This window comes from Ursus americanus, chromosome 22 (genome assembly GCF_024610735.1).
Source record: "Ursus americanus isolate L20-20 chromosome 22, mUrsAme1.1.p, whole genome shotgun sequence".
Classification (NCBI taxonomy): domain Eukaryota; kingdom Metazoa; phylum Chordata; class Mammalia; order Carnivora; family Ursidae; genus Ursus; species Ursus americanus.
The window spans coordinates 26269196-26281712 of NC_142148.1; the positions used below are offsets into that span (position 1 = coordinate 26269196).

At 37.1% G+C, this 12517-nt stretch overlaps 1 long non-coding RNA gene and 1 pseudogene across 1 annotated transcript in view; both read right to left on the bottom strand.

Moving 5' to 3' along the window:
* The window catches only part of LOC148108048 (uncharacterized), a 305012-nt gene that overhangs the window by 55840 nt on the left and 236655 nt on the right, over positions 1 to 12517 (bottom strand). The gene's annotated exons all lie outside the window — the stretch shown is intronic.
* Positions 206 to 1562, bottom strand: LOC123800789 (E3 ubiquitin-protein ligase RNF14 pseudogene; annotated as a pseudogene).

The window sequence follows — 12517 nt, forward strand, 5'->3', positions numbered from 1 at the left end:
TGGATCTCCCACTCTCCCTCAACCAATACATATTTAATTTTTAGCTATTCAGAGCTTTGGACACATTGTAATATTTATGTTTAATATCCACTTTTCATTTTCTGAAACTTTGGCTTTTACTTTTCCCAATTATGCTCATTGAAAAATGTATGAATGTGCCTAAATAAGTAGTACTATATGAAAATATAAACCTTGTTCTTCCATATCTTTTACATAGGAAGAGTGAATGAACAGTACCCTAAAAATTCTACAAAGTTACTCTGTGTATTTAATGTAATTAAGACAAACCATTCCACTTCCAAATCTCAAACAGGAGGAGGTCAATCTCATCTTCTCAAATATCTCCATTAACATCCACAGCCTGGAACAACCAGTGAAAACATGGGGAAGGAGGACCAGTGAAGTGTTTATAAGGGTTTGCTCTAGAGAGAGAACCCAATCCAGCAGAAATATTGCATATAGTCAGGACATGCCCTCTTGTTACATCCTTCTAATTTCTCCATGGGAGTCCCACAACATGAGCAGCTTTTTGAGTTCTTTTCTAGTTATTTCTTGCTTTCCATCTCTTCCAGGACTTTCTTACCACACCTCTATTCCAAAAGTCTTTTATTGGCCTCATCTGCTTGCAAGTACCATTTCATAAAACTATTAATTTTTCTGCAGTCATTTTACATGGAGAGACCCCATGGTAGGTCAGTCTGCACAAAGTATAGACGGAAGAGCTGCAGCCACAGCAGATGTCCATTGTACAGCTGGGTTCCCACATATCAGGCAGCTGGCAGCATGAGCAGGGGCAGTACATCACATCAGCCAACAAGTCCAAGGTGACTGGAGGGGAAGGCAATCATCATGGGTAAATAACTCTGCTTCCACTAGTTCTTTGACTTGACCAAGAGTGGCCACCAAAGGGCACTTGGGTTCTGGGCATTGAGGCATTCAACTTGGCCATCTCCGATCTGGATTTGAAAGCAGTCCTTCAGACAGGCTTTGCAGTATGCATGCCTGCACTCCAAAAAGTTCATGCATTACTCATTCACTACCCACCTTCTCACAGAAACAGATATTGCATACGAGCAATTTACTATCACATGCATTTTATCTGCTGAGCTTGACCAGAGTCCAAGATTTTCTGGATCAGACTCAACTACGATTCCACAATCTGCGTGGATCTCATCCACAACTTCTTCTTGTCTACATCAGCACTATCAGGTCCTCCAAAATCTAGCTCTGTGGTAGAGGCTTGAGCCATCCTTCTCTGCACCATTTTCTGAGAACCCCTGTCTTGGGGTCAAAAGAGACAATATTCAGCTAGGGTCTTTTCCTTAAGAAATTGCATCCAGGCAAACAGTACCACGCTGCCATGATGATCTTCCTACAGGTTTTCTAAGTGGTTGCAGGAGTAGATAGCACTCAAAAATACCTTGAAATTTTGTGAAAAGTCCAAATAGATCCTGGTTTCTCCACCTTGGACAGACTCTTGTTTTTTCAAATGCATCTCCATCATTAATACTCACCAGGGCCAGCAATTCACCCTCCTGAGCTTCTGGGTCTTAAGACTACATTTACATATGAGGAGCTGAGGACAATCTAACACTACAGTCTGCATTTTGGTTTATTTTTGAAAGTTGTTCTTTTGAAAGGAGAACAACTCCTGAAAAATAGTTGGTGTTCATTAATTGCTGGCAATCATCACCATTATCCTTGTTATCCTCACAACAATCCTGAAAGATAGGAATTAACTCCTATCTACCTGTCTTTGTAGAAAATTAGAAAGAATCTACAAGTAAACTATTAGAATTAAAAAAAGGTTTATTAACTTTTCTAGATACAAAGTTAACAACAATTGGAAAGTGAAGTTAGATTATCCAGTAGAAACAAAGGGTAGAATGGTGGTTGCCAGGGGCTGTGGGTGGGTAGGGTGAAATGGAGAGACGGTGGGCAAAGGGTACAAACTCCCAGTTATAAGATGAATAAGTTCTGGAGATCTAATGTACAGCATGGTGATTAAAGTTAACAATACAGTATTGCATACTTGAAAGTTACCAAGAGAGTAGACCTTAAATGTTACCACAAAAAAGAAATGGTAACTACATGACATGATGGAGGCATTAGCTAATGCCACAGTGGTAATCATTTTGCAATATATAAGTGTATCAAATCAACACATTATACATCACAAACTTATACAATGTTACATGTTAATTTTATCTCAATAAATCTGGGGGGGGGAGGTCATTAGGACTACTTAAGGTATTTTCTACTTTTTTGAGAACAATTATTTAAATAAATGCACCCACACATAAAATTCTGCAAAAAAAGAGAATAAAGGCAAAAGAAAAGACACATTAATAGTGGAATACAAAAACATCAAGTAACTAGGAACAAATCCAAAGAAAGTCAAGATTTCTACATGGGAAACTAAGAAATTGAGATAAATTCAAGAAGAGCAAAACAGATGGAGGACTTCACCTTCTACATGACGTCTATATTCACCAAATTGACCTGTAGATTCAGTGGGATCACAATCAAAACCCCCCATGGATTTTCTCTTTGTGTAAATTCTGATTCAAAGATTTATAGACACAAATGGGCAAAGAATAACCAAGATAATCTTGAAGAACAAAGTTGTAGGATTTAAATTTTGACATTTTAAGGTTTATTAGAAAGCCATAGTAATTAGGTGATATTGAGGCAAAAATAAACAAGCTAAGGAAATGAAACAGAGTCCAGAAATAGACCTAGTCATCCATAGCTAGTTGATTTCTGAGAAAGTGGCACAACAGAGTAAAGGAGAAAGGATAGCGTTTTCCATAAATGGTGCTTTGGATATCCACATAGAAAAAAATGAAACTTAGCCTCTCACACCAGCCACTAAAATCAATTCCATATGGATTATAGATGTTAATAAGAATGTAAAAACTTCTTACTAAGTTTCTGGAAGGAACCTAGGAGAATATGCTTATGACCTTAGCATAAGTAAAGATTTTTAAACAGGACATAGAATATACTAACTGTAAAGGAAAAGAGACAAATTTGACCTCATTAAAATTAGAAACACTTGATGAACAAAAGTTGTCAATAAGATAGAGACAAGAAAAGCCATAAAGTTGTGGAAGCTATTTTTATTTATTTTAAAGATTTTATTTATTTATTTTGAGAGAGAGAGCATGCGCATGAGTGGGGAGTTGGGGAGAAGCAGAGGGAGCGGGAGATGCAGACTACCTGCTGAGCAGGGTGACGCGGGGCTCGATCCCAGGACCCTGAGATCATGACCTGAGCTGAAAGCAGACACTTAACCAACTGAGCCACCCAGGCGCCCCATCTTATTTTTATTTTTGGAACACATAACCAATAAAGATACCGTATCTAGACTATGTAATAATTTCTTAAAAATCATTAAGAAAAATTCAGACCACACTGCAAGAGAAAAGAAAGTCAAAGTCTTGAGCAGACATTTCACAAAACAAAAATATAGCCAAATGACCAATAATCATAAGAAAAAGCTTTCAATCACACTGGTTATTAAAAATGCAAATTAAAACCACAATGAGTTACCATTACACATGAACACCAAAATGGCTAAAATTAATAAAGACTGACAATGGCAAATATTGGTGGGATATGTTAAAATGGTGTAACCACTTTGGGAAATATTTGCAGCTACAAAAGGTCATCACATGCATATCTAGGACCTATCAATTTCTCCAACAGAAAAGCCTATATATGCGCATAAAAAGACATGAGTAAGAATAGTAGTATTCATAGTAGTAACATTCATAAATGACTCTGAACTGGAAAAAATCCAATGCCTACCACCACATGAATCTCACAAACATAATGACGAGCCAGACAAAAAAGCTTACTTATGTATGATTTCATTTATATAAAGTTTAAAAACAGGCAAAACCAATTAGGATATCTATGAAGAGAATTAAATTTGGGAGTGTGGTTAACTTTGGTGAGGGTGTGTGGATAGTGACAGGGTAGGAACAAAATCAGGGCTTCTGAGTTGGAAATAATATCGTATTTCTTGACTTAAGTGGGAGTCACACAGTGTGTTCACCTTGGGATAATTCCTGTGTTGTACACTTCTGATTTGTTCACCTTACTGAAGGTAGTAAAGATACTTCCATAAGATAGTTCATTGAAAATTCTGTGAGCAAATCTGAATGAATGATAGGTATATTGCAGTTCTTTTTTTAAAAAGATTTTTTAAAAGGATTTTATTTATTTATTTATTTGAGAGAGAGAGAGAGAGAGCACGAGTGGGGGGGGCGGGCAGAGGGAGAGGGAGAAGCAGACTCCCTGACAGGGAGCCAACGTGGGGCTCCATCCCAGGACCCTGACATCATAACCTGAGCTGAAGGCAGATGCTTAACTGACTGAGCCACCCAGGCTTCCCCTAAGATTTTATTTTTAAGTAATCTCTACATCCAACATGGGGCTCAATCTTACAACCCAGACATCAAGAGTCACATGCTCTACCGACTGAGCCAGCCAGGAGCCCTATGAATGATGGGTACATAAAACAGTAATATTAATATCACATGTTTTTAAACTGTAAAAACATGACAAAAACAAAGTATAATTTGGAAGGGGAATATACAGGTTCACTTGTAAAGCTCTTACGTTGTCCAAGAAGCGGTAAACTTCCTAGTTTATATTATATTTTAATAACTCAAGGATGTATATTTTAAATTTCAATGGCACAACTAAGAAAATAATGAATGAATTTTTATGGACAATCTAATAGAGAGGTAAATGGAATAATAAAAATACTTAAACTGAACTATGATTTACGTTTAGCAAATGGGATATCCAATTTGCATTGGTACTTACACTGAGCTCACTCTCACATCCTGTTTTTTATCATTCCTGATCAGGCTTGCTTTGATGTCCTAATCTTTATAATTCTTCACATTACCTCTTATGTTTGCCCCGACAGTGTACGTAGCACATAAGATAGTCACATTTTTTTTTAAAGATTTTATTTATTTATTCGTTCGACAGAGACAGAGACAGCCAGCGAGAGAGGGAACACAAGCAGGGGGAGTGGGAGAGGAAGAAGCAGGCTCATAGCGGAAGAGCCTGATGTGGGGCTCGATCCCAGAACGCCAGGATCACGCCCTGAGCTGAAGGCAGACGCTTAACTGCTGTGCCACCCAGACGCCCCAAGATAGTCACATTTTTCAACATGCCCCAGTAAGGTTCTATGAAGTTCAGTTTCCCTACAATCATTTCTCCTTAAGATACTATTTTGTAGTAGCAGATTCTCCATGAAATTTGCACTGTAGTGTTGATTTCTCTTTGAGCTCTTAATTAATATTCTACATATCCAACAAGCCCAAGAATTATACATAATAAAGCCACAATTAATATTATGATAGGATGATTTTTAAAAAGTAAAAGAATATTGGTTTTAGGTAAAATAGCCCTTGAAAATATCATTTTAGCCATGTATACTTAAAGCAGATTCTTGATTAGCTATGCATAAGAATTCCCCCTTATCAAATTGTTGATTAGTTTTAGTAGCTTGTTTTTCTAACTGCTCTACAATTTGAGAGTTATTCATCAGCTCTCCTCTTAGCTTAACCTGGTTGATACCTAATGTATCATCAACATGTGAGGCTTGGTAGTCTAAAGCTTTCTGTAGAAATTTTTCTTGCATGGTCCAATATATTTCTTGTGAATATCCATCAATTATGCAAGTTTATTCTTACAAGTTAAACCCCTGCCTACAGAAATAGTCTCATCTTTCCAAGTGTTGTTTCCAATATGATACAATATCTTATATTATTGATTATTCAAGTTTGATTATGAGGTGCTCATTGGAGAGTACATGTAAAACTATTAAATTGAAAACAAGTGGGCTCAGCTTGTTCCAAATCTTGGGGACATAGGCCATTTCTAACATCTGTCAATATCAATAGTAACATTTGAATTATAGTTCCTGTCTTCTGCGTGCCTGTGTCTTTGAATGACAGGCACCCTTGAACACATTTGTTCCACGTTGGTGTGGGAGAAAACTTATATTTTTACACTAGCTACATTTGTTCAGTTTTCAGTAGTTTCAATTTGCAAATACCAACTTTCAGTTTTCATATCTATGGTATGATCCACATAAAAATGTGGATCATCAAAACACCTTCTTTTAATCTTTCCACATGCAGTTCCATGCCCAGTATCAGTTGCTCCCAGAAGCAGGTACAATCCTGTAGTTCAGCACAAGTAATTGTTGAATAGCTAGTTGTTCAGTTATACAGGTGAGGGCTTGGGACGATTCTTCAGCAATATTTTGTTGCAACAGGACTTCATTTCAAGCTGTCCAGTTCCCAATTCTTCCTCAATTTCTTTCTAATTTTGCTCCTACTGTTAATCCTGTATTAGACTGTGATTCCATCCTGGTTGCCTTTGAATTACATGTTTCCACAATTGCCCCAAGGTGTTAAGTTGTTGATGAATATTCCTATACTACAAGGGTTTGTGATTCCAGTCCTGGTTCTGATTCTTCCTAACACAGTACTTAATGTCTCTGTTAGTTTGATCATGGTCCTTTTGGCCCCTCTCTAAATATTCTCCAGAATGGTAAAGTCCATTGTGTACAAGTAAAATTGATTCATATCAGCAGCAGTAATACTAAGAAATGCAGTTCACTTAATTCTCCTAGGGGCCTTAAATATGGGGACTGAAGATTGCTAGGTAATAAACAGGATAAACTTATTTTTATGGGATGATATATTTTGGATTTTTTGGAGAAACCAATCACACCATTCAGGTTCAGATATTTTTCCCCTAACCTTTGTATCTATCTTTAGTTTTGTTAAACCAGGCCTCGAAGGCTATAAAAGAAAATGAATAGCTGGAGTCCTGTGAAATATAATGTGAGTATAATTACATTCAGCCTGATTAATTAACAATTCTATCCAATTGGTATATTCAGTACCACAATAGGAGGTGATATTTGAGATTATATTATTTAACATTTGGGTGATATTGATTTCAGTCTGTGGGAAGATTTGAAATTTCCCATTTCCGTTAAATTCAAACCACCCAATCAGTGCATCTGAAGTGTTACAGACAAATAAAGGGATTTCTTGAGCCTTAACCCCATATTCAGGGCAATTTTTAGTTGGTACAAAATTCCATGAGGTTGGTATACTTATTTTTAAAAGAAGGAGACATAAAACTATGAGCTCCATGTTTAGTACAAAATAAAATTATTAGAATTATACTGGTCAGTATAACTAAAAGGAAAGTAAGAGCAGTCTGCCTTGCCTCTCTTGCCATCAGTCCATTAGAGACTCTCATGTTTTCATCTTGCGTATTATTTTCAGTTACTGTGTGGAGAATGTAACTTTAAGGTCCTTAATGGGAATTATAACCCATTCAGTCATAGATACTGGCCTCACATGAAAAGCTGTGTTGCTTCTTCACTTTGATAGTGGTATTAGTTATCAACAACATCTGGAAAGGTCCTCTCCAATAGGACAACAGTCCAGCCAATTGTTAGAATACTTAGATGTAGACTTTGTCTCCTACTCTGCATTGATGACATATCTTCTCAGGGGGAGGCTTCTCTCATCTGGCCACACGATGGCATAATGAGCCTAGGGAAACAAGCAAATTCTTTCTGTCTGATGTACTTTTCATTGTTATCAGGTCAGGGATTAGTTTTAACCCCTAAATTCATTAAACTTCCAAACATTAACTCAAAGGGAGAAATATCATACTTGCTAATGGGAGTTGACTTTAATTTTCATAGAACCAAGGCAAGGCTGTTGATCACCATAAACCAGTGGTTTGATATGTTAGCCAAAGAATTCTTTAGGATAAAGTTCATTCATTCTACTTCTCTGAAGAACTAGGGACGATAAGTAGTGTGTTAAGTTATTGGTATTTGTAAGGTCTTATAGAGCTGCTGATTTACCACAGAAATAGAGTGACTTCATCTTTTGGATTCTAGATGTTCAGGAATTCCAAAGATTGGGATGATATAATTCAGTACGACTGCTCATCATTTGACCACCTACTTTAGACAATGGCAACAGTGCATACTATTACTAAACAGAATTTCTCACCTTCTGATGGCGGAAGCTCTACAATATTCATTCACCCCCAGGTCCTATGTAATGTGGGCCCCAGTGGGGCTTCCTTGATGTAACTTAACTGTTTCCTGTAAAGAAATGTTCTGACAAACAGCACGTTTGTACTATTTATTGATTGGTCCTTATATAGGAGTGGTATAATTCCAAGACTTCTAGTGAATTCATTTTGTTTGAATGATATTGCTGGTTAGGTGGCATGAAAAGCTATGTATGCACAACTGGGGTACAGGAATAATACCATGGGGTAATCCCCATATTCCTGTGGTGCTTTTCTTAGCTCTCCTTGATTTCTAATTAACCAGTTTGGGGGAGTTGCGTATTTCTGACACTGTGAATAGGAGTCTCTGGATAGAAGTAATAGGGCTTCAATTTCCCCAGTCCAAACCTTAGGAGACGTTTTTGTGCAAATTCATTTCCTTCAGATAGCTCATCTCATCTGGTATGAGTTCTACAATGAATTACATAAATCTGTTTGGGAAATTGCAATGACTCTAATAAATTAGCAATTCATTTCCATGTGACATTTTATTCTCGTTGATGTTAGAAAGCTCTATTCTTCCAGATAGCATGTAGGCTTCACACACGTATTTACTGTCAGTAGAGATATTCTCTTTAAGACTGGTGGCTAATTTAAAGCTCATGTAAGAGCTAGAGTGATGCTGCTTGGCTGATTTTATGTTTGTCACCACATAGCCGCCAAAATCTCGTGAGGACTGATATTGCATAGTATGCTTTAATATTCACCCGTGGGTTTCTCATAGATGATCCATTAGTGAACTCTATTAAGCCAGCATTGGGAATAGAAACATTAGCTATAGCAGCCTAGGATGAGTATCTTCTCTTAACTGAAGCAGTCATGTTCTACTCATTTTGGATCTGGCAGTTGAACAGCTGGGTTCAAAAAGTTCCACCTGCCTAGAATAACAGCAGTATTAGACAAACTGTGTACCCAATTAAATATTAACTCTCCATTCTCCTCTTCTTTCCCCCTCCCCAGCCCCTGGCAGCCTGTCTCTATGAGTTTGACTCCTCTAATATATAAGTGGGAGCATACAATAATTGTCCTCTTGTGACTGGCTCGATTTGCTTTCCTTAATATCTTCAAGATTCATCCATGTTGTAGCATGTGTCAGAATTTGTATCCCTTTTTAAGGCTAAATAATATTCCATTCTATGTATACATAATATTTTGTTTATCCCACCTTTTGGCTGTTGTAAATAATGTTGCTATGAACATAAGTGTATCAATATCTGTTTGGATCCCTGCTTTCATTTTTTAAAAGTATAGACCCAGAAGTGGAATTGCTGGATCATATGTTAATGCTATGCTTAATTTTTTGAGGAGTCACTGTATTGTTTTCCATAGGGCTGCACCATTTTACATTCCCATCAGCAGTGTACAAAGCTCCAATTTCATCATTGCCAATACTTGTTATTTTCATTTTTTAAAAAATAAAACCATCCTAATGGGTTTAAGGTGATATCTTATTGTGGTTTTGATTTGTATTTCCCTAACGATTTGTGATTTTGAGCAACTTTTCACATGCCCTTGTCCATTTGTATATCTTCTTTGGAAAAATGTCTATTCGAGTTCTTTGCCCATTTTTAACCAGGATCTGTTGAACTGGAAGACTTCTGTATATAATCCGGATATTACTACTCTATGCCTTGTTAATATCCTTATCAGATATATGATTTGCCAATATTTTCCCCCATTTCATGGTTTGCCTTTCTAATCTTTAAATAGTGATATTTGATGCACAAAAGTTTTACATTTTGATCATGTCCAACATACTTATTTTTCTACTGTTATCTGTGCCTTTGCTGTCATATCCAAAAAATCATCACCCAATCTAATGTCATAAAGCTTTCTCCCTATGTTTTCTTCTGAGAGTTTTGTAGTTTTAGCTCTTATACTTAAGTGTTTCATCAATTTTTGTTAATTTTTGTATATGGTAGAGGGGTGGGGCTCCAATTTAATCTTTTTTTGCATGTGAATATCCAGTTTTTCCAACACCATTTATTGAAAAGACTGTTCTTTCCCCATTGAACTGTCTTGACACTCTTGTCAAAAATTACCTAAGCATATATATGAGGGCTATATGCCTGGACTCTCCAGTCTATTCAACTGGTCTATATGTCTGTCTTTACCTTTTTTTTTTTTTTTAAAGATTTTATTTATTTATTTGAGAGAGAGAGACAGAGAAAGTGATCCGGGAGGAGAGGGAGAAGCAGCCTCCCTGACCTGAGCTGAAGGCAGACACTTAAGTGACTGAGCCCTATATGTCTGTATTTATGTTAGTAACACACTGTTTTGTAGCAAGTTCTAAAATCACAAAGTATGAGGCTTCCAACTTTGCTCTTTTTTGAGATTATTTGGTGTTTCAGGGATCCTTAAGATTCCATATGAAATTTAGAATGGATTTTTCTATTTTTGAAAAAACAATTGCTGGGATTTTGATAGAGATTGTACTGAATCTGTAGATTGCTTGGGTAGTACTGACATCTTAAAAATATTAAGTCCATGGACATGGGTGTCTTTCCATTTATTTGTATCTTCTTTAGTTCTTTAGACATAGTTTCTTTCCCTGTTTGGACTTTATTTAAAGTCTTTGTCTAGAAGATCCAAAGTACAGGCTTCCTCTAGAACACTTCCTATTGATTGTTTTAATCCCTGTGTAAGAGTCATACTTCCTTGTTTCTTTGCATGCATGAATGTGTCAGAGTTTTTCAAAGCCCATATGGACATCTATGCCCTAGCCTTTCCTCCCAAGCTGTTTGATTTTTCTATTTTTCCCCCCTCAACCATTATTTATCTCTGCAGGCAGCTCTGACTAAAATATATGCCTGTAATTTTTTTTTTTTTTTTTTTTTTTTTTTGCAAATGTCCCCTAATAGGATCTTTAGCAGTCAGTTCGGAGTCAAGTGAAATAAAGTCAAGTCTTTTATGCCAATTTTGCAGGGAGACACCGGATAGATCAAATGATGTGGTGTCTGCTCTGTTCTTTCCAGAACTGAGGATGCAGGCTATTACTTTCAAGGCTACCACTGAGTTTGGGAGTGGGAGATGGTACTGGGGTAAAGTAAAATGCTAGACAGCTCACTGTTTCACTGTGTCAGCCTTTTTTCTTGAATAAGTGCTCTCAGGCAGTTACACATCTTTGATTAATTTCCAAAGTTCTAACAAAGGTGATTCTGACCATTTGACAGTGTTCTCATTGCTTTTATGGAGAGGTGAAATTCTGGCATTCGCAACTCACCATTTTTATTACTGTCCTCTAGATCTTTTACATTTATGGTAATTATTGATATATTAGGGCTTAAGTGTTTCAATTTTTATTATTTGTTTTCTGTTTGTTCCCACCCTTTCTCTTTTCCAAACTTCCTGTGTGTTATTTCAACAATGTTTAGGATTGATCTAGTTTTGCTTACTTTATAGTGGGCTTTTTAAAGTATATTACTTTATACAGTTTTCTTAGTGATTGAAATATACATATGTAACTGATCACAATCTGCTGGCATGAACGTCTGACCATTTCAAGTGAAGTGCAGTAATCTTACTTCCATTTGAGTTTCTTTAGCCTCCGCACTTTAAAAATATAATCATCTGGGCACCTGGGTGGCTCAGTCAGTTGATAGTTCGACTCTTGGTTTTGGCTCAGGTCGTGATCTGAGGGGTCTGGGGCTGAGCCCAACACTGGGCTCCGTGCTCAGCAGAGAGTCTTCTTGAAATTCTTGCTCTCCCTTCCCTCTGCCCCTCCCCCATCCTGCTCTCTTCTTCTTTCTCTCTCTAAAATAAATAAATAAATCTTGTTAAAAAATATAATCATCCTTAGTTTTTTTGACTGCTTCCTTGGCTGTGCAGAAGCTTTTTATCTTGATGAAGTCCCGCAAGTTCGTTTTTTCTTTTGTTTCTCTTGCCTTTGAAGATGTGTCATGAAAAAAGTTGCTGTGGCCGATGTCAAAGAGGTTGCAGCCTATGTTCTCCTCTAGGATTTTGATGGATTCCTGTCTCACATTGAGGTCTTTCATCCATTTGGAGTTTATCTTTGTGTATGGTGTGAGAGAGTGGTCAAGTTTCATTCTTTTGCATGTAGCTGTCCAATTTTCCCAGCACCGTTTATTGAAGAGACTAGACTGTCTTTTTTCCACTGGATGTTTTTTCCTGCTTTGTCAAAGATTAGTTGCCCAAAGAGCCAAGGGTCCATTTCTGGGTTCTCTATTCTGTTCCATTGGTCTATGTGTCTGTTTTTGTGCCAGTACCATGCTGTCTTTGTGATCACAACTTTGTAGTATAGCTTGAAATCCAGCAATGTGATGCCCCCAGCTTTGTTTTTCCTTTTCAACAATTCCTTGGTGATTCGGGGCCTTTTCTGGTTCCACAGAAATTTAAGAGGCAACCCACGGAATGG